At 42.4% G+C, this 22,994-nt stretch overlaps 1 pseudogene; it reads right to left on the reverse strand.

Annotated features, from left to right (window-relative positions):
- Window positions 1–60: 60 nt before the first annotated feature.
- Window positions 61–18,979, reverse strand: LOC138211741 (cyclic nucleotide-gated cation channel-like; annotated as a pseudogene).
- Between the last annotated feature and the right edge of the window lie 4,015 nt (window positions 18,980–22,994).

Raw genomic sequence — 22,994 nt, forward strand, 5'->3', positions numbered from 1 at the left:
TAATTATATATGTTGGTGGGATTAATATTTAGAACAACCACCAAACCTGCCTATGGAATTTTGGATAGGTCTGTTTATGTGCATTGTTGCCCACTAAAGCCACAAAAAAAGTAATCCACCGGCTGCACTGCACTTAGACCTAGTTTGAGGTGGTGCAGGCACAAGTGCAACTTCACCTAAAAGTTGACACCAAAATTACACTGCACAGGCACATCTTTACCTTTATCTTCACAGAAAATTGCAAATCAGTGCTAGCACAGAAAAAAAAAAACTTGCGCTGCACCAAAATGCCAATGTGCTTGTATCTGCACTGCACTAAGTCCAAAAATAGTGCCCTTGCCGTGTACGGAAAAAAAGACATTACAAAAGCTTCAAAATCAAATACAACTACATGTTAGAAGAATTTGTCTGTACATAGTAGTCAAATGACTAATGAAAGCAACAAAAATAAAATGATAATGTTCATCAGAGCCGAATGTTAATTTCACTTCGCACACCATCACCTCCAGAAATGCTCTCATTGCCATCAGCGTCAGACAGGAAGCCACTGCCGGAGGCTACTGTGTTCATGTTTTGTTCAAGGGCCGTGATTCGCTGCTTCAGTCGAAGCTGGGAAGAGTTGAACTCGCTTTGCAGTCGGGCCAAACATGTCTGAAAGTAATATTACTGTCATCAGTCATAATTTTAGTTCTGCAAATAATTAACATTTTTCACAACTAAAAACAAAAGATGCAAAAAATTTGATCGTTGACATAGTAGCAGAACCAGCAGCTGCAATAATGGAAAGTATTGACCTGCAGTCGATCCAGACTGGTTTCCAACCTCTCCACCTTCTCGTCCAACTCCTCCCCTGCAGACAAATTCATTTCTTCCAGAAGCCCCTCCTTCTGTAGGATATCCCGGCCCCTATGCTCCAGCTGGGCCCTGGCATGGGGAAACTCCTGAAGTGCCTCCATCAGGTCATGTTTAGAAAGACAGAACAGGTCAGAGTATCCCAGACTCCGAATATTAGCCGTACGTCTGTTTCCCATCTTGCTGCCGCTGATGTTCAGGATGCTGATTTCTCCGAAGCAGCTTCCTGCAGTCAGAACTGCAAACTGGGTAACTCCATCCTCTCCCACCACCGCCAGATGGCCATCTTTAATTATATACATCTCCTTACCCACATCTCCCTTGAAAGAAAAGACAAAATATATATCAGTACTTTTAACAACAATATTATCCTTTTAACAATAAAATTAAAACTGAAAACTAGGTCGGTCCAGGTACAATATAGCACTTGTAGTATTAGGCCTAAGAAAAACAAGAAATGTCTTGATTAAATAAAGTATAAAGTAATAAAGTAAGTTTGCAATCAGTAGTAGGATTTTGGAGCAATTTCTTTATGACTGGGTCCAAGTTTTGTTTGCATCGTCCTTGTGCAGAGGGACACATATCACATGATACAGTAAATAGTTTCATAATATTTCCTTCCTTAACATATTATGGGCAACATAGTTATGTAATAATCACCAACACATACAACAACAAAATTGCATCTGCTTTCAACTGAAAGCAGATGCAATGTTGTTGTATGTGTTGGGTGATTAGCTTTTAATTAGAATAAATAGACAGCTATGTTATAACAACCCATACATCCATGACAGTGCAAGAGCGGTAGCATCTAATGATATATTATTTCAAAAGCACCAGAAAAAGTTATACAAACCTTTCTACAAATGTAGTCTCCAGGACTGAAAACCTGTGGTCGAAGTTTTAGCACCAATTCCACAAGGAGGCCTGCCTCACAGTCCTGGAAAATACGTACCTATGTCCACACCCAGATTTACAGACACAAACATAACTCTTGAGGAGCTTGCATGTAATGTAAAAAGGGAAAACTGAATTTTGCAGTAAAAAACCTCAAAACATATTCAAACTCCTGGCACACTAGAACAATATGATTTACAACCCCGTTACCCAAAAAGTTGGGATGCTGTTTAAAATGTAAATGAAAACAGAATGCGAGGATTTGCAAATCACATGAACCCTTTTTTGATTGCAGATAGAACAAAGACAACATATCAAACTGAGAAATTATGCTGTTTCATGAAAAATACAGTATATGCTTATTTTGAATTTGATGCCAGCAACACATCTCAGAAAAGTTAGGGCAGGGGCATGTTCACCAATGTTTTGCATCACTTCTTTTCATAACACTCTGTATACATTTGGGAACTGAGGAGATCAGTTTCTGGAGTTTTGAAAATTAAATATTGGCCAATTCTGGCTTGATATAGTATTTCAGCTGCTCAACAGGTCAGGTCTCCTTTGTCGTATTTTTCATTTCATGATGTGCCAATTTTTTTAAATGGGAGACAGGTCTGGACTGCAGGCAGGCCAGTTCGCACCTGGACTCTTCTACTAGAGAGCCATGCAGTTAAAATATTTACAGAATGTGTTTGGCATTGTTTTGCTAAAATAAGAAAGGCCTTCCCTAAAAAAGACTGGATGGCAGCATATGCTGCTCCAAAACCTGTATATTTTGTTCAGCATTCATGGCCCCGTGCCAAATGTGCAAGCTACCCATGCCATGTACCAGTTGCTGGCTTTTTAAATGAACGCTGAGTAAAAGCTGGATGGTGTATCTCTTCTTTAGTCCGGAGGATGCAGCATCCATGATTTCCCCAAAAAAGCTTGAATTTTTATGTCAGACCACAGGACAGTTTTCCACTTCACCTCAGTCTATCTTAAATGAGCTTGGGCCCAGAGAAGGCGGCGGTGTTTCTGGATCATGTTTATATATGTTTTTTTCTTTGCATTATGGAGTTTTAACCTGTATTTGTGAATGCAGCGATGAACTGTGTTCATAGACAGTGGTTATCAGAAGTTTTTGCAGAATTGTGTTTGTTTTCAATGCAGTGCTGCCTAAGGGCCCGAAGATCATGGTCATCCAATATTGATTCCTAGCTTTGTCCCTTGATTTCTCTGGATTCTCTGAATCCTTTAATGATATCATATACCGTAGATGATGAAATCCCCAAATTCTTTGCAATTTTACGTTGAGGAACATTATTCTTAAATTGTTGCAATATTTTCCCACACAGAGAGGCATGGGTAAACCTCTGCCTCTGGATGCTCGTTTTATACCCAATCATGTTACTGATCTCTTGCCAATTTACCTAATTAGTTTTTGAGATGTTCCACCAGTTGCTGTTTTTTAGCTATACACAAGTTGTCCAGTCTTTTGTTGACAAATTCAAAATGAGCACATATTATTCATAAAACAATAACATCTCTCAGTTTAAACATTTGCTATGTTGTCTTTGGTCTGTTATCAATTAAATATCGGTTTATGTGATTTGCAAATCATCATATTCTGTTTTTATTTACAGAGTGTCCCAACTTTCTTGGAAATGGGTTTGTAAAAGATGTGGATCTTTTGATAATAGTCACCTTACAAATACACAGCTTTTTCATAGTTAAAGGGAAAACAGATGTCAATGGATTTAAGCGCCTTTACCTTCTTCAGTGTGTCCAGGTGAACATTAATAGCAATCTCTGCTCTCAGTTTATTAGGCAGGTTCCTCAGCACTTCCTGTTCATCTACTGTCTTCTGATTAGTCCAGAGGTAGTCAAACCAGCGAATGACGCGCTGCTCCAGCACCTTGCTGACATGTCTGAAGTGCATGTAGTGTTTGAGTGCATCTACACGGGTTTGAAAGGTTGCTCTTGTTGCATTCATATTGGAGATCATGGATCCAACATTACCCACAATGGAGGCAAAAATCAGAACCCCAACCTGGGAGAGATATACAAGTAGTAATTTTAATAGACTGGAACAAGTGGGATCCACATGGTGCAAGACTTTGATCTGTCACCCAAGTGAGATAACATCAGCTATGTTGCTATGAACTTACCAGAAAGTCAAAAATCAAGAACAGATATTCCTCATCTCTAACAGGGGGTGGTGTCTCTCCAATGGTGGTCAGTGTCAGGGTAGACCAGTAAAGACAGTATATGTAACTTCTGGTCAGGGAGCCAAACTCAGGGTCAGATGCATTAGGATAAACCCAAGAGTCAGAGCCCAGACCCAGGACTTTGGAGAAGCTGTAGTATCCACAGGCATTCCAATGGATGATGACGAGGATGTACAGAACCAGCTTACAGATGCGGAAAGCGTTTGGGTAGCCTGTTCGTGTTTCTGTACGTTCAAAAAACTCAAACAGACGTGGCAAGCGCAGCAGCCGGTTGAATCGGAGGAGAGGAGTGTAGCTGATCCCAACGCGAAGGTACAGGAGGTCAGTTGGAAGGATAGAGGAGATGTCAAGTTTACACTGTAACATTTGAATGTAGGCTTCTCTTAGACGGCGCACATCTCTCACCATCAAGCCTTGATCCAAGAAACCTTCACATACATAATAAATATAAATACAATGCCCTAATTCTAGACATTTTCACAATATGCATTGAAACATAATCACATATACATGAATTGTGACAATCAGAATATATTGATGTTAAAAAAAAATTGTCAATGCGAGAATGGAAAATTTTGTGATCACCTGTGTGGAGGCGAACAGCAATATCCAGGATATATACTCCATCACAGACATAGTCCAGCACAAGCCACACCAGCACATTCCTCATCTGGAGCTCGTCAAAACAGGCCCTACAGAAAGACATGCGCTGAGCGAAGCAAATCACAGCAACATCCTTTTTTGAGCATGGTTGTTGCCATAACAGTGGTTTCAGAGGGGATATTAGTATATTATAACGGAGTCCACAATTATTGCTGAATGTTGAGGCTTTCTCTCAAAAATCATAAAAAGTCATAATATTTTTTCCACAAGAATCAATGAAAAAGGGGGCTTGGTGCTATCATAAAGGAAACGGACACACACACCACTTTTGGGGCAAGTGTCTGTTTTATTGAAGATATTCCACTTGTTAGTAAACAGCTGCCTATTCACACATCCAGCAGACAAGTAGCAACCTTCACATTGATTAATTGATAATGAATGTAAATTCAATATTCACTTTCCATTTAGCTCATTTTTGGGGATTTACCAATTTACAAGTCAAATACAAGACTTTTTAGGTGATAATGCTGCATAATGTTCACAAGCCAGTAACTTGGTCTGTCTGCTATTTCATACCAGGCAGGTGGCAGACAGTGGGCTTATAAGGGCATGCTTTCTAAAAACAGCTGCTATTATTAACAAGATTTATAAAAACTTTTTATATTTTTCCAAAACAATAACATTATGAGCCGTATAAACAAAACGATAAGCTAAAAGGCACCAAAACAGCTAAATAATGGCCAGGGAAACTGCAGAGTTGATAAATGGTCTGCACTTGTATAGTGCTTTATCACCATAGCGGTCTCAAAGCAGTTTTACACTGTTTCCCATTCACCAATTAATATGAGCCACTGTACAAGGTGCTCGCCATTAGGAATACATTCACATACACCATTGGGAGCAACTTGGGGTTCAGTGTCTAGCCAAAGGACACTTAGGCATGTGGAAAGGAGGAGCTGGGGATTGAACCACCTACCCTCTGATTAGTGAGCAATGTGCTCTAACATCTGAGCCACACACCTAATAACTCTGGGTGTGTTTGTGACTATGAGAAACAATGTTCGCATTTCACACATGACAATATAAAATTTTGTATTATCAAATGTATGTATGTTTTGGTGACATGTTGTAACTGGGGGCTGAGTTAACCGGAGAGCTCGCAAGCTACGTTGTTCAGGCTCCGGAGTAGCTGGTCGGCAGTCGACACAAGCAAGAATTAGAAGGTTCTCCACTGTTCGGCTTTATTGGTACATAATAGGACAGCAGAGTTTTACTCAGCGCGATCAGTTGGTCGCACGAGTAAACAAAGGCACCAGTCCACTGTGCATGGCTCTCTGTTACAAGCAGGGAAAAAAGTAACAGAAAATCTAACAAAAAAGAGGAAAAAAAAGTTACGATCCATTGCCTGACCGTCGCTTAACAAAATGTTAAAGAAAACAAAACAACTCAGAAGAGAGACAAAGTGGAAAAGTCTTAAAACTAACTAAAACGCACACAGGAGCTGCTACAACAGGCTGCCAATAGCACGGCGCCATCTTCTCGAGGTTAGAAGGTGAACCCCTGTCTGAGATGAGGTAAGTAGGTGTCCCATGTCTAGCAAATATCTCGCTGACAGACATGTTAGCAGCAACCCGAGCCAGTGCTTCTCTCACTGCACCTACTTCCATCCACTTGGAGAAGTAGTCGACAAAGACCAGCAAGTAAGCAGTTCCAGATGAAGTGCGGGGTAGAGGACCGATAAAATCCACACCTGTGTATTCCCACGGCGTCTGAGGTGAGATAGGAACCATGAGACCAGCTGGCTTTCTGTTGCTTGGTTTGGTGAGTTGGCAGAAAAAACAAGTGCCATACAGCTTAACATTGGCTGCAATGTTGGGCCAGAAAAACCTGAGTCTCAGCGTGCCAGGCTTGTGTACAATGTCAACGTCAAAATCTTAAAGTCAGTGACCATCGGGCCAGCCTGCCACAAGGGGTAGGGCGGGACATTAACCCACTTAGACTGCTGTGGTCTGTGAAGATACTCACGTGGAGGCCTTCAACATAAGGTCTAAAGGCTTCAAGATCCAAAATGACTCCCAAACACTCTTTCTCAGGGGTCGAATATAACCTTTCAGCTTTGTACAAGGAGCAAATTGCATATGTAACAACAACCTCTCAACCTCGCTCATCTTTCTGCATTAAAGCGGCTCCTAGGCCGAGGTCACAACCATCAGCATGAATGAAAAATGGGCATGAAAAATCAGTGAACCCCAAAATAGGTACTGATGTGATGTGTATTTTCAAAACATCCATGGCTTCCTGACATTTGTCATCCCATTGGAAAGGAGTGTCTTTCCTGCTGAGCATATGGAGGGGTTCAGCATGACGTGCATAATGCTGGACAAAGTATTGATAATAGCCAGTCAGACCGAGGAACTTGTCTGACTTGTTTCACAGTGGATAGAGTTTTGAATTAATTACAGTTTTATTTTGTCTGAATCCGGTTTTATGCCTGTGGGTATGACACAGTAGCAGAGAAAAGTGAGCTCACTCAGGCAGAACTGACATTTCTTAAGTGTCCGAGACAGACCTGCAGCTCTCAGTCTCTTGAGTACTTCCTCCAGATCAGCCAAAGGTTACTCAAAGGTGGGGGAGGCAACAACAATGTCATCCAGATACACAGTGCATATTTTGAAGACCAGGCCCACAAGGACTCAGTTCATGAGTTTCTGAAATGTAGCTAGTGCATTGCAGAGGCCAAAGGGGAGAACACGGAACTGAAAAAGTCCACAATGTGATACAAAAGGTGTTTTTGGTATGAACTCCTCTGCAACAGCCACCTGCCAATAACACCTGCCTAAGTCCAATGTAGTGATGAACTGGCCTCTCACCAGAAAGTCAAGTGAATCACTTGCAAATAAGACAGAAAACAAAGGAAACTTTTCGGAGCCTGCTTGACAAAGAGACTTTCCGGAGCCACAATGCAAACAAGAGGAAGAGACAAATCCTTTTTTTCCCATCAACAAGGTAGGGGGTATGAGTGTTTTAGTGTGACCTGATTCAAACCTCTAAAGTCCACACAGAATCTTGGATCAACACCGGGCCTGTTAACAATCACAAGTGGGGCAGCCCATGGACTAGTGGATGACTCAATGATGCCGTCTTGCAACATTTGTTTTACCTGCTCCTCAATGAAATGTTTTTTTGCTGGAGATGTACAGTACAGGGCAAGATTGATGGGCTTTGCATCTCCTGTGTCAATTGTGTTCAGCCACAGTAGTATGTCCAAGGTGGGGGATTTCTTGCGACTGTCAGGTCCCAGGAGTGCATGTCGCTCGTGAGCCCGTAGCAGCAAGATAAGTGTACCATAAAGGGCAACTCTGTATTTTTCCAGCTAATGCTTACATTTCAACTCAATTTGTTGTTGCTCTGGTGGGAGGCTCTTTAACTTATTAAATTCACTCAGCATGTGGGCCACAGATGTTGGGAAGGGTTCATCCGGTGCTTGTGCATGGTCAAGAATGGCTCTCGGGACTCGTTTTTGGTTGAACTCTTGGTTGAAAAGCTGGCAGAATTGTGAATGAAAATGTGAACTGTGCTTTAAACCATTTGCTGGGCTCCTTAGCAAGGAAATGTGGTAGTTCAGTCAATATCTGAACATCTGTCAGGTTCAGTTAGGATCTGTAATTAGTGACAGGGGTGAACTTTACCATCACCAGCAAACACAGTGGGCTCCACTTTAGCACTCTTGTTGTGTTGCTTTGTTCGAGTCAGTGATGGTGCAGAAAAGTGCCAGGGTGTTCATCCGGAGCTCCAGAGTACGATTTTGATTCTGGAGATGGAAGTTGCACTTTAATCACATTAGGTGGGGTTGATGTGGCGATGGGGGTTTGAGGTGATGGTTGGGCTGCTGGGGTATTAGTTTCACTTTTATTTTTCTCATCCAAGTGCTTAAGTATTGTTGCGCTGTAGGTTCAGAGAGTCATGTAGACATTCACGCAAGTCAATCTCTGCTTGTAGGTACTGCACCTGCAGTTCAAGGTCAGAAGTAACACGTTGAGGAATAGAGCGAATTGTGAGCAATACAATGTCCATATCAGAATCAGAGTTGGCTGCCTGTACGTCAGGATGGGATGCCATTTTGTGACATGGAGAAAAAGTTTTCAATTGTCCTTTAATCCAAAGTGAATGCAAATGGCATCTATGAGTGTCTTTTTTTAATTTTTTTTTTTATTTTATACACTTTATTAATCCCCGAGGGGAAATTTCTTCACTACAGCAGGGGGGCTCTCAGGGGGGAGCTGCTGCAGCAGGCTGCCACTAGCGCGGCGCCAGGTAACCTGACCTGAGGTGCATGTTTTTTTGGATTTTTAATGCTGACTTTAATCTTTCATGTTGTATGAAGAATCCCATGATGTATAGCACATAAATCCAACATCGGCGAAACGTGGCACATGTGCTCCAGTACTTCAAAGCACAGTCAGTTAGCTTCAACGAGCATTAGCCAGAAACACGGCACAGTTCCGCCGAAAAACTGCAGTATATCCACTTACTATGACTTTCATGGTGGGAGAATGCAGAAAGACTCTATTAAGTCTTCCTACAGTTTAGCTTGCTGAACAAAGGTCCACAGAAGAGATGTTCTGGTGCCAATTGGTAACGGGGAGCTGGGTTAGCCGAAGAGCCAGTACATGAAGTAACCTGTGCTAACCCGGCTTGTTACAAAGAAGAAGTGTGTCTCCATCGGTGCTGCCAAGCAAATGCACCATGTGCCCAACAATCAACTCCAGTCTAAGGCAGCAACAATATGAGGAGTGACACCTGCTGGTTGGGACTGACTACCTTTTTAGTACATTTTTTGAAGAAATTAGTGGACCAAAAGTGGACAATCCCTCAGCCTCCTCTCACCCCCCTGCAAACAGCATACAATGGTTTAGTCCACCCTGAAAGAGTTCAGATTTTAAAAGCCAATCCAATTGCTATGTACTCTGTACTATGTACTCTGCATGCAGCAGAGTTTTTTGGCTCCGTTAATTGTCTTGTCAGTCTCTTCAGTGCTTGTCCAGAGTGATAGGATGCTTTCTTCATTGTTCTCTGACACTCGATGGGGTGCCCGCATTGCTGCTGTATGAGTTGTGGCGACTCACCTTGATCATTGATGCAGTAGAATGCATGTTAACCACATACAATCTTACAAGTGAAGCAAAGTCTGAGGCAAATTGTCTGAAGAATTATTTCAAGGCCTTTGATGCAGTTGTCCTTCTCACGGTGTGGGTAAAGGTCCAACAGAGCATTGAGAATTGAAACCTGATTCTTCGGGCTGGAGATATTTCTCTTAACATTGAGGCTGCAGATATCACGTTACTTCAAGAACAAATGCAGGCTATTGGTAAAGAATGGGTCTCCCTGCTTGCTGAAGCCTCCGTCGTGGCACAAGCAATGGAAATCCCTGCTCAATTTCAAAAGGAGGAGAGATGAGAGTGGAGAAGGAAATGCATGCCAGATGAGATGACACGAGACGATGCAACTGAGGAGAGCACAGAAAATATATTCAGAAACAACACATTTTTTGTTGCAATGAATTATTGTGGTGATGGGGCGTGGTTTGGCTCAGCTGCAGGAGGGACTGATTGGGGGAGTGATTCAGGGAACGGTGCCTGGAAGAGGCTTAATTAGCCCAGCTGAATCGAATCCCTGATTGTCCCTCTCTTCCTCCTTAAAACCAAGTAGCAGGACACCAGACGGGTCCGCACTCCTGGAGAGACTGAGCAGCAGGCTGGCTGCAGACCTGAGACCTGAGACGTATGACGTGTGCGCATAGACTTGACAGGATAGCACACTGACCTGTGAGATAGGGGTGGTGGGGAAATAAACACCTTTGTGAACTGTGCCTGAAAGTGTTGTCGTTCGTGCTGAGGGAATCCGCAGTGAAGGCAAAGATGCTTGTCACAATTATATTATTAGTGACTTGAGTGCAAGGTTCCAGACCACAGAAGCCATATGCAAAACATTTCCACCCATTCTCAAGCTGACAGATATGACTAAAGATCAAATATATTCAACATGCCAGATATGTCAAGATACTACAAGGTAGGTAGGTAGGTAGGTATATACTTTATTAATCCCCGAGGGGAAATTTTTTCGCCACAGCAGCATACATACAGAAGCAATAATAGAAACAATAGAATAAAGTAATAGAATAGAATAATATAATAGAAAAGCAATAAAATAAAATAGCAGTAAATAGCAGTAAAAAATATAAATATAAAATATAAAATGCACAGTATATACAGTACATTATATATCTATATATATTATATACAACAAACCAATAAACACAGTCAACATATATATATACACATACAGTACAGTATATATCTATATATATAATATACAAGCAACCAGAAAACACAGTCAACAGTGTTATTGTACTGTGACGGATTTTGCCAGAGGTGAGTTATTGTAAAGTCTTATGGCAGTGGGCAGGAATGATCTCCTGTATCTGTCCTTGTGACAGCGGAGCTGGAGGAACCTTTTAGAGAAAGTGCTCCGCTGTCCCTGCAGCAGGTGGTTGAGAGGGTGGACAGGATTATCCAAGATGGATAATAGTTTGTTCAGCGTCCTCCTCTCCACCACCTTTTCCAGACTATCTAGTTTGTAGCCAATGATGGAGCCAGCCTTCTTAACCAGCTTGTTAAGTCTGTTGGTGTCACCGGCTCCAATGCTGCTCCCCCAGCAGACCCCAGCGAAGTACAAAGCACTGGCCACAACAGACTGGTAAAACATCTCCAACATCACGCTGCACACATTGAAGGATCGAAGTTTCCTCAAGAAAAAGAGTCGACTCATCACCTTCTTGTAGACAGCATTGATGTTGGTCTTCCATTTCAGTCTGTTGTCGATGGACACACCCAGGTACTTGTACTCCTCAACCATGTCCACCTCCTCTCCCAGAACTCTCAGCGGTTGTGGAGCCGTCGTCTTCCTCCTGAAGTCGACCACCATCTCTCTGGTCTTGGCCACGTTCAGGAGCAGGTGATTTCTTCCCTCCCACTTCACAAAGTCCTCCACTACTGCCGTGTACTCATCCTCCCGTCCATCCCTTATACATCCTACCACTGCAGAGTCATCAGAGAACTTCTGCAGATGGCAGGACTCTGAGTTGTACTGGAAGTCAGTTGTGTACAAGGTGAACAGAAAGGGGGACAGAACAGTCCCCTGTGGAGCTCCAGTACCACTGACCACCGTATCAGACAGCACACTGCCCAGACGGACAAACTGTGGTCTGCCTGTCAGGTAGTCATTGATCCAGGAGACGGTGGGCGCGTCCACCCCCACCACCCGCAGCTTCTCACTCAGTAGCAGTGGTTGGATGGTGTTGAATGCACTGGAGAAATCAAAGAAGGTGATTCTCACAGATTCACCGGTTCCATCCAGGTGAGACTGAGCTCGTTGCAGCAGGTAGATGATGGCGTCGTCCACTCCCACACGAGGCTGGTACACAAATTGCAGAGGGTCCAGAGAAGATTTCACCAGCGGCCTGAGGTGGGCCAAGACCAGCCTCTCCAGCACCTTCATCACATGAGATGTGAGGGCAACCGGTCGGTAGTCGTTGAGGCCAGATGGAGTCGTCTTCTTGGGGACAGGAACCAGACAGGACGTCTTCCACAGCACCGGGACCTCCTCCTGTTTCAGGCTCAGGTTGAAGAGGTGTTGTAGGACCTCAGCCAGCTGGACGGCGCAGGTCTTCAGGACCACGGGGCTGATGCCGTCAGGTCCTGCAGCCTTGCGCTGGTGGATTCTCTCCAGCTGTCTCCTAACCTGGCCAGTCGTCACAGAGAGGGGGGTGAGGGGGGTGGGGGGGGGGGGGTCGAGGTGTCGATGGAGGAAGAGCCCTTTGTGATTGAGGGCTCTATGCAGTTCACCAGGGGGCGCAGAGGGGGGAGGGGGGGAGGCAGCAGAGGTGTTTTGGAGGTGTGAGGTGTGGAGGAGACAGATGAGGGTGGGGAACTAAACCTGTTGAAGAAACAGTTTAGTTCATTTGACCTCTCCAGGGAGCCCCCTGGTTGTCTCTCTCGCCCCTTGAACCCAGTAATCTCCTTCATACCGGTCCACACCTCCCTCATGTTGTTCTGCTGGAGTTTGGCCTCCAGCTTCCTCCTGCAGGAGTCCTTGCACTCCCTCATCTTCTCCTTCAGGTGGCGCTGCACTCTCCTGAGCTCCTCCCTGTCCCCAGACCTGAAGGCTGCTTTCTTCTTATTAAGAAGAACTTTCAGGTCACTGGTGATCCACGGTTTATTGTTGGGGAAGCATTTTACAGTCCGGGATGGTACGGTGGTGTGTTCACAGAATTTGATGTATTCTGTGATACAGTCCGTCATGCTGTTGATGTCCTCCCCATGTGGTCCAAACAGCACATTCCAGTCCGTGGACCCAAAGCAGTCCTGCAGGGCATCTTTAGCCTCCTGTGTCCACCTCCTCACAGTCCTGGTGGTCACAGGCTGCCTCTGCACCAGGGGGACATACCTGGGAGTCAGCAGGACCAGGTTGTGGTCTGATCTACCAAGGGGGGGAAGGGCAGTAGTACTGTATGCATCCATGGCATTAGCATACAGTAAGTCCAGAGTTTTATTGTTCCTTGTGGGGCAGTTAACAAACTGGTGCAAAGTTGGCAGTACTTTATCCAGACTGGTGTGGTTAAAGTCTCCAGTAACTGCCAAAAATGCACCGGGATGCTTAGTCTGTAGTTTAGCCACAGTGGAGTAGATGGTGTCCACTGCTGCCTCTGCGTCAGCTGATGGAGGAACGTACACAGCGATAACAATGGCGGACGTGAACTCCCTCGGCAAATAGTAAGGGCGCATCCCCACGGCTAGCAGTTCAATGTCCGGGCTACAAAAACGTTCCTTCACACACACGTGGTCGGGATTGCACCACCTCTCGTTCACATAGACTGCAATCCCTCCACCTTTCTTCTTGCCGCTCTGCACAACGTCTCTGTCCGCCCGAACAGTCCTGAAGTCGGGTACGGCTGCGCTGTGGTCCGGGAAATGTGAGTGCAGCCATGTCTCGGTGAAACACATGATGCTGCACTCCCGGTACTCTCTCTGGGTCTTTACCAGCGCGCCGAGCTCGTCCGTCTTGTTGGCCAACGACCTCACGTTCCCCATTAAGATCGCCGGTACCGCTGGTTTATATTTCCTCCTTTCCGCCTTTAGCTTAGCTCCGGCTCTGCAACCCCGCCGTCTTCTCCGAAGTTCAACGGGGATCTCAGGCCTCGCTCCGGGCAGCAGCAGTAGAGGTCTACTCAGCGCGACCAGCTGATCACGAGAGTAAACAATAACAGAGCCCCCAGCCAGAAACGTGGAAAAATTACAGTCCATTACGGACCGTTAACTTAACACGAGAGAAAGAAAAAAACAAAAGACAAATCCGAAGAGAGGAGAAAGGCTTAAAAAATACTAATAATACTAATAACAAGGGGAGGGGAGCTGCCGCAACAGGCTGCCGCTAGCGCGGCGCCATCTTACAAGGATCTCATTTGAATTTGAAAATGAAATGCTGCACCAGAGCACAATATATGGTGACACATTTCTACACTCTTTCCCTTCTTGAGCCCCTTAATGCCATCTATGCAGCTACAGAGCATTTTTGGAGAAGTTTGTATTGCATTGAAGATTTTCTGTACACTGCTTGTGAGTGTTGCTGCGGGTGAACGGTTTTTCAGTAAGTTGAAGCTGGTGAAAAACTACCTGAGATCAACAATGTCCCAGGATAGACTGAAAATCGTTGCACTTCTCTCCAATGAAAGCCAAGAAAAGAGGATTTTTAAGATGTTATCAATGATTTTGCTAACAAGAAGACCTGTGAGTGACCATTTACTAGGGAATGAACTGCAACATCAACATCATGTGTCAGACTCAAATACAGATCAAAGTTTGAAGTGAGACTTACTTCACAAAACCGATCATATTAGCCTAAGCTTAGCGAGCTAGTAAAAAAAGTTGTTTTTCAGCTTGTATAAAGTTGTAATTATTTTGCTTTTAGGCCTATGTACATTTGAATGACTAAACTGTGGGCTTGGATACTACTACAGATATATTTACTCAAATTGAACATACAAGTAGTTCAATGTAATGTGTATTGGAAAGCTGATTCATTTTGTCTTTTCATTTTTCCTTGTAAAACAGCTTTAGTAAAATCTTTTATACCTTTGAAATGGTGAATAAATGAATAGGAAGACAATAGTTTTTTCTTAAGTTTGAAACTCCAAGCCAACGTCATTTTACCATAGTAAAGTAGGCTAGTTTGTTGCGAAAGGAGGGTTGAAATATGGTGACATTTAAAACATGAATAGTTTAAATGTGGTATGAAGAGTTCCTCATAGTGATTATCCTGATAACTACTATAGATTCATGCGAACAGTTGTTGGCCCAATTATATGTTAAAAGTTTTCAAAAGATTTTGGAAAGAAAGGGATCAAAAGAGAAAAGGGACCCAAAGAGACTGGTAGTGTACAGTGCACAGGATTTTGTACTACACCAATGGTTACTGGCATTGTTACAATAATAGTTCCCAACCTGACAACGAGTAGGGTCCAGTTATAAAAGACTGCAGTACCAATCACCATCAGCCAGTAGTAGTACGCATCATCAGTTGGGGATAACACCGCAACGTTACACTTCTTCCTCCTGACAGAGGGAAAAGAAGACAGAGATTTACATGTGAGTATAAGTTGATGTTTCAATGCTTGTGCATTTAGGGCGTTTATATTTTTTCCTTACGTGCGTCTGGAGCATCTGATTTCATTCTCTGTATCAGAAACTGTGTGACTGTGGCCGAACCTGCTGGGTGGAGCCTGTATATCCATATTAGCAGGGCCTCTGAAACGCTCCAAAAAGGAATCTGGTCGTTCCGTCTCCTCAGCCAAACTCTTCTGAGCCCATTCTCTCAAAGTCATTACCATACTAACTATTCTGAAGATAAAAAGACAAAAAGCATGATTACACCTGAAATTGGTACAGTGTAACATCAGTCGTCTTGTGTTGTTGTCTGACCATTATATGTGTAGCCAGTCAGGAAATGTCCCTCCTGAGCTACTGTAGGTTCAGGCAGGCCTTGGCACCTCCTACTTCCTGGTTCACCCATTAGGCAGAGTATAAAAACTGCATAGAATGACAAAATGTCCCTTTTGGTGTCAGTGCTGCATTGAGGATCCACAGTGATCTGGTAGGTGTTTTTAGGTTCAGTTTGTAAGTAAAGTTATGCTGCTATTGGTAATTGCTTGTTTGTTTGTACCCCAGATCCAGCTCCTCAGGGAGGTCCAATTCAGGTGTGAGCCTGCCCAGATGGAGGAGCCACAATATTCAGGCGAGAACTGAAAGCCACTGCTGTTTTGTTTTGTTACTGTTTTGATCCTGTTTTGTGTTTCTTTATTTCTGTGGTGTTGTTTAGTTAGATGACCATTGTTGGTGTTAGTTTCCTGTCTTTTAACTAAACAGTTTTTGGTATTTTCCCCAAAAATATTACTTTCCATAAAATTGTATTTGCGTTAAGTTTGATTCTCTTGTTTCCTTTTAGGAGTGCTTGGGGCTGGCAGTGGCGTGGCCGCCCAGATGGTGGTGGGTCTGGTGACTGGGTCTCTCACCTGCTCCTCACATTCTCAGTTATGTGGTTGATGGTATTTTCTCTTTTTATTTTACACATCCTTTCAGTATTTGCATGTTTTTGGTTATCATTTTGTATTGTTTGACGTGAGTGTGTAGCGCACAGGAGCTGGTGAGGGCCCTGTCCCAGAGTCCGTTTCCACCCTTCCCCCCTTTTACTGCCTACAGCTGCGGCCTAGTCACCAGTAGTACTCCGCTTATGTTTTAAAGCACATTGGATAGTATTTTTATAATTGTAGTTGATTTAATAAATTGCTTTTTATTTTTCAGTTATATTCTAAAAGTTGTTTAAATAAACTTTGTAATCTTGGGGGAATCCTTTGCCTCGGCCCATTTGCTTTCTGTCACTTGTGGAGCCGTGGTTGTTCTATCCAAATTCTAAGTGGAATTAACCCACCCTGCGGTACCGGTGGTCACATTCGGAATCTAAGACAACGTGAAAAACATCAGTAGGACCCCTACAATTGACATAATCCCTTTCAAGAACTAAATAAATCTCCTTAAATGCTTCTGAATGTCTGGCTAATGTCATACCTGGACAAAGCACCTCGCCCACGAAAGGAGTTCTGGGAATGAATATCTTTTCTGTCAATGGCTGCCATTCTCTGTAGTTCTGAAGAAGTGTCATCACACATTGACTGTCCTCTACACATTCACACACAAAAACATACATAAAAAGAATAATTAAGCAAATCATATCTACAACACCTACAAAACACATTTACGGAAGACTGCAATGTCTTCATTTGGAGATAATGGGTGAAACTTTTGAACAGATTTCAGTCTGACACCACATTTGAAATGTTTATTTCAACGGCAGAATATAGTTCGAGTTTGCTGTCAAGGCTCTGAATCATCACTCCCCGTAGATGGGATTACACAGAAGTTTGGGGAGTGATGAGCAAATATCTTGAGTTGTGATTTTATTTATAGGTTTGTTAGTACAAACACCTATATCTATACATAGTCATTTTTCCATGGTTAAAGTAACAATCTCATTTTAAATTTGTCAAATTAGTTAATTTATATAGTACCAAATCCCAACACAAGCTATCTCAAGGTGTTTAAAATAATAGTCATTACAAGAGAACCTTAGAACATTATAGTGAGAAACCCAACAATTCAAGAATTCTGACAAGCAATAGCTGGAATAAAAAAGCTCCCCTTAAACTGGAAGAAATAATTTCACATTAGGAAGGAAAAACTTTTTTTTTTTTTTTAACAGAAGGAAAGCTTCTGATAGCTGAAAGGAAGGAACCTTCAACAGAACCAGGACATATGCCTCAACCGGTTGGGTTGAGAGGAGTGGGAGAAGAAAAAGAACAGTATGGAGATAAAAGTTACAATAAATGATGGTGGGGCCAGGAACTGCAGACCAGAAACATGCAGCTCCAGGGCCAGATATGTAAAAAACAACAAAAAACAACAACTATGCAAGCAAGGAGAATTGCAGAGGCAACTAATAAAATAAACAAAACTATGGGATAGAGGGTATAAAGTTAGTGAGATGCAGTGGTGGCCTATAAATGCATGAATTTTAAATTACAAAATGCCTGTGAAGTCACTATCTATTGCTGAATTAAGTAACACAATGGTGATTAAGTCTGTGGTCCACTGATAAAAGCCCTTGCATTTGCAGTATTATAAATTAAACAAAGTAGTTGTTCTTGACAACGCTCACTAGTGTAGCCCAGATGGAGACTTGTTTTCACAGTTGTTGTTCCACCAGAGAGGTTAGGTGGCGCTAATGCAACAGGAGTTGCTACATGGTCTCAGTCTTTGACAATTTGAAAAACACATCTGTAATTACTGCTTATCACCATAGGTCTTTGAGATTGTAATTTGAATATCAAAATCTCAATTGGTGCAGCCTTAAAAACAATGTGTAAATATTTTAAATCCAATAGCAAATATGTGTCTTTTATTTAGACACGATTGTAACATATTAAATTAAATTAATAATGCACAATTAAAAAGACTTTTACCATTGTGTAATATCATTCTAAGTTAAGCAAAGCCTTAATGGCAGGCTCTGACTGTAATCACTTAAGCTCTGTCTTTCCTTAACAGTGTTTGGCTATTTGTATGTATTCTCTTATACTATTGCAAACAATAGATTAGTATTCTGAAACTGCCAGTATTCATAGTTCAAGATACACTTGAGAGACATCAACACTCCACATACGTGTGTGTCTGTGTGTGTACCTGCTAAGGATGCTGTCAGCTCGGTCACTCTCCTCCTCTGTCCATGTTTTCACGGACAGCCTGTGGGAATCCTGCGCTGGACCTGTCATACTATACACACACCAACTTCAGATTCAATTCATTTTGTCTATTACAGAAATAACTAAATACCACACACACAGTCAAATAGACAGATGCATAACAACATACCAAACTACAGATATCACACTATATTTACACATTGGGTAAATATAAAGTACGCACTACCACATACTGTTCGAGTAAAGAGACAGGCACATACAGGTATTTACATAGACTGAAAAAAAAAAACTAAAAACACTAATCTCACTAACCAGCACATACACAAAGACCCACAGTCAGAAAAGGAAGGTTATCCAGTACAAGGTCATCCTGCATCACCACAGAAACCAGATGGCATAGCAACAAACCATATAATGGTTATGACAACAAATCATAAAATGGAGAGGGAAAAATAGGTGTTCAAGCCAACAAACCTGATAAATTTCCTGATGTGTTCAGCTGGTCAATCAGTTCAGTTCATTGCATCCCATCTATTTAAAAAAAAAAACATTTTTTTTAATGTATTTCTCTAAATTCTCAAGCCATTAATCACAAATGTCAGACGATATGACGAGGTGGATGGATGCAGCGAACAAATGTAACCGATAATCACGTAACACGAAAAAGAGCATAATTTTAAATTGCAAATGTGTGTGTGTGTGTGTGTGTGTGTGTGTGTGTGTGTGTGTTTCTTTTCACTGGCAAGCTCATCTAAATTCAAGAACCTTGTTTGAAGTGGCCTCTGATCTGCTAGTGTGTCTTTGCCTCCATTTATTCTCCTGATTACTAAGGAAGATAAGTGTTTTTATGCACACACCTGCACTGATGAAATAAGATTCAGCTCTTTCAGGAAATACATTTGAATCAAAAATGCCTTTCAAATTTTCCATTACAGCATCATATTGAGCCAGGGAATCATCTGATGGGTTGTTTTGTATATATGTACAATGTACATTTGCATCAATGAAACACAATTTACTCCTAATACTCTCACATACAGGCACACATGCACGTACAAAATATGAAAGCTTGTTCTGGGTAAATAGCAGGTATTTGACCTGTCCCAATTATTTCTGAGTTGTGTTGTTTTGTCATTGGTTTACCACAAATTTGTCATGTAATGTTAAAAGATGCCATATGGCATGGACTTACTTCACCAGTCGCACATTATAGGCTACTTAAGCACTCACATCATTGTCACTTTTATCACGGTGCCCCACCCGAGAGCCCTGTCTAACAGGTAAGTGCTGAAGCATCTTTAGTGGCAATACAAACATTTCATATTAAAAAGGCATAGTATATACAACCCTGTTTCCGAAATAGTTGGGACGCTGTTTAAAATGTGCAAGAATGGCAGAGCATTTCAATTGAAACACTCCAGCAACTAGTGTCCTCAGTTTCCAAATGATTACAGTGTGTTGTAAAAAGTGATGCAAAACAATGGTAAACATGCCCCTGTCCAAACTTTTTTGAGATGTGTTGCTGGTGTCAAATTCAAAATGAGCAAATATTTTTCATAAAACAATAACATTTCTCCATTTCAAAACTTGATTTGTTGTTTTTATTAGGACCCGAGCACCGAAGGTGCGAAAGCCCTATTGTTATCCAAGGAATTATTAGGGCCCGAGCACCGATGTTGCGAAAGCCCTATTGTTCTTCAAGGAGATAATTCAAAATCCCCAAATTCATTTTGAATTTAGTCACCTTTTTTGGCTATTCACACATGTTGTATTTTAACAAACTTCTCCAACAGATTTTGACGCACCGACCTGACATTTTGTCTGTCCTATCTTAACACCCGGGAGATGAAAGTTGTTAAAAGAATTTGTTTTTGTCAATCGGTATGCCCGTGGCGTGGTGGCCATTTTGAGCTTCTCGCCATGAAACTACAAGTGACAGTAACTTTTATGTACATATTCCAATCTTCCTCAAACATTACATCTTTGATAACAGTCCCGCCCTGTAGACACCTGTATGGTAATATTCGCTCATTCATAGCGCCCCCTGCTGGAGACAGGAAACGAGACAAAAGGAAACGAGACAAAAATTTAACTTTAAGCAGTGATATGCGGTCCCTCACGCTCTGCACGTCGGGGAACTGCCAGCCCCGAACCGCCGAATCCCCGAGGCGCACCGTGCAAGGCATATCAACTTGCACTTTAAATTAAATTATTCTTTTCATTTCTTACTTTTCTCTGCAAAGAACTGCATTTTTGGAGGCTTTCATATTTTCAAAAACTCATGAAATTAGGTACACACATCTCTCCCGGTGAAAAATATCGTATTCTAGTGGAGTCGCGAGTGAGCGTGGCCAAATGGCTCGCTAGCGCCCCCTAAAGAGATGCCCCGGCGGCTAGATTTACCTACATGCACGGAATTCGGTGGACATGTGTATCACACCTAGACGTACAAAAAAATTTACATTGCACCATTACATCAACTCAACAGGAAGTCCACCATTTTGAATTTAGTTGCCATTTTTGTCGATTCACACGTTGTACTTTAACGAACTCCTCCTAGGGATTTTGTCGGACCGACTTGAAATGAGTCAGTTCACTCTTAACATGTTTGGGATTAAAAATTATCAAAAGAATTTGTTTTTGTTGATGGGTGTGCCCTTGGCATGGTGGCCATTTTGAGCGTCTCACCATGAAACTACAAGTTGATTTAAATCTTATGTATATGGACCGACTTTCTCCAAACGTTACAGGTATGATAACAGTCCGGCCCTAAAGACACCTGTGTGGTAATACTCACTCATAGTCATAGCACCCTCTGGTGGCAACTGGAAATTATCCTTTTCATACTTTCACATCCAGTGGTGTGAAAAAGTGTTTGCCCCCTTCCTGATTTCTTATTTTTTTGCATGTTTGTCACACTTAAATGTTTCAGATCATCAAACAAATTTAAATATTAGTCAAAGATAACGCAAGTAAACACAAAATGCAGTTTTTAAATGAAGGTTTTTATTATTAAGGGATAACAAAAAAATCCAAACCCACATGGCCCTGTGTGAAAAGTGTTTGCCCCCTAAACCTAATAACTGGTTGGGCCACCCTTAGCAGCAACAACTGCAATCAAGCATTTGCGATAACTTCCAATGAGTCTTTTACAGCGCTGTGGAGGAATTTTGACCCACTCATCTTTACAGAGTTGTAAAACCCTCCAGTGTATCCACACTGGAGGGTTTTACAACTCTGTTTTCCAGCACAAACCGCCTTTTTAAGGTCATGCCACAGCATCTCAATAGGATTCAGGTCAGGACTTTGACTAGGCCACTCCAAAGTCTTCATTTTGTTTTTCTTCAGCCATTCAGAGGTGGACTTGCTGGTGTGTTTTGGATCATTGTCCTGCTGCAGAACCCAAGTTGGCTTCAGCTTGAGGTCACAAACAGATGGCCGGACATTCTCCTTCAGGATTTTTTTGGTAGACAGTAGAATTCATGGTTCCATTTATCACAGCAAGTCTTCCAGGTCCTGAAGCAGCAAAACAGCCCCAGACCATCACACTACCACCACCCCCATATTTGACTGTTGGTATGATGTTCTTTTCCTGAAATGCGGTGTTACTTTTACGCCAGATGTAATGGGACACACTCCTTCCAAAAAGTTCAACTTTTGTCTCGTCAGTCCACAGAGTATTTTCCCAGAAGTCTTGGGGATCATCAATATGTTTTCTGGCAAAAATGAGACAAGCCTTAATGTTCTTTTTGCTCAGCGGTGGTTTTGGTCTTGGAACTCTGCCATGCAGACCATTTTTGCCCAGCCTCTTTCTTATGGTGGAGTCATGAACACTGACCTTAACTGAGGCAAGTGAGGCCTGCAGTTCTTTGGATGTTGTTGTGGGGTCTTTTGTGACCTCTTGGATGAGTCGTCGCTGCGCTCTTGGGGTAATTTTGGTCGGCCGGCCACTCCTGGAAGGTTCACCACTGTTCCATGTTTTCTCCATTTGTGGATAATGGCTCTCAGTGTGGTTTGCTGGAGTCCCAAAGCTTTAGAAATGGCTTTATAACCTTTTCCAGACTGATAGATCTCAATTACTTTCTTTCTCATTTCTTCGGATCTCGGCATGATGTCTAGCTTTTGAGGATCTTTTGGTCTACTTCACTTTGTCAGGCAGGTCCTATTTAAGTGATTTCTTGATTGAGAACAGGTGTGGCAGTAATCAGGCCTGGGTGTGGCTAGAGAAATTGAACTCAGGTGTGATAAACCACAGTTAAGTTATGTTTTAACAGGAGGGGGCAAACACTTTTTCACACAGGGCCATGTGGGTTTGGATTTTTTTTCTCCCTTAATAATAAAAACTAGTGATGGTGAGATGAAGCCTCATGAGGCATCGAACCACTTCAGCCAATTGGTTCGAGAAAGGGTTCATTACTCGAAGCTTCATGTGCACACGAAACCACCTACTGGCCAAGTGTATAATCACAGGCAGCTGTATCTGAACCACATAATGTGATGCATTGCATTTTTGTGTCTGTTATGGCTGTTGGGAATGACTATGAATTACAAAAATGTATGAC

This window comes from Embiotoca jacksoni, unplaced genomic scaffold (genome assembly GCF_022577435.1).
Source record: "Embiotoca jacksoni isolate LCO1_2020_lvr unplaced genomic scaffold, fEmbJac1.0.p SCAF_5, whole genome shotgun sequence".
Taxonomy (NCBI): domain Eukaryota; kingdom Metazoa; phylum Chordata; class Actinopteri; family Embiotocidae; genus Embiotoca; species Embiotoca jacksoni.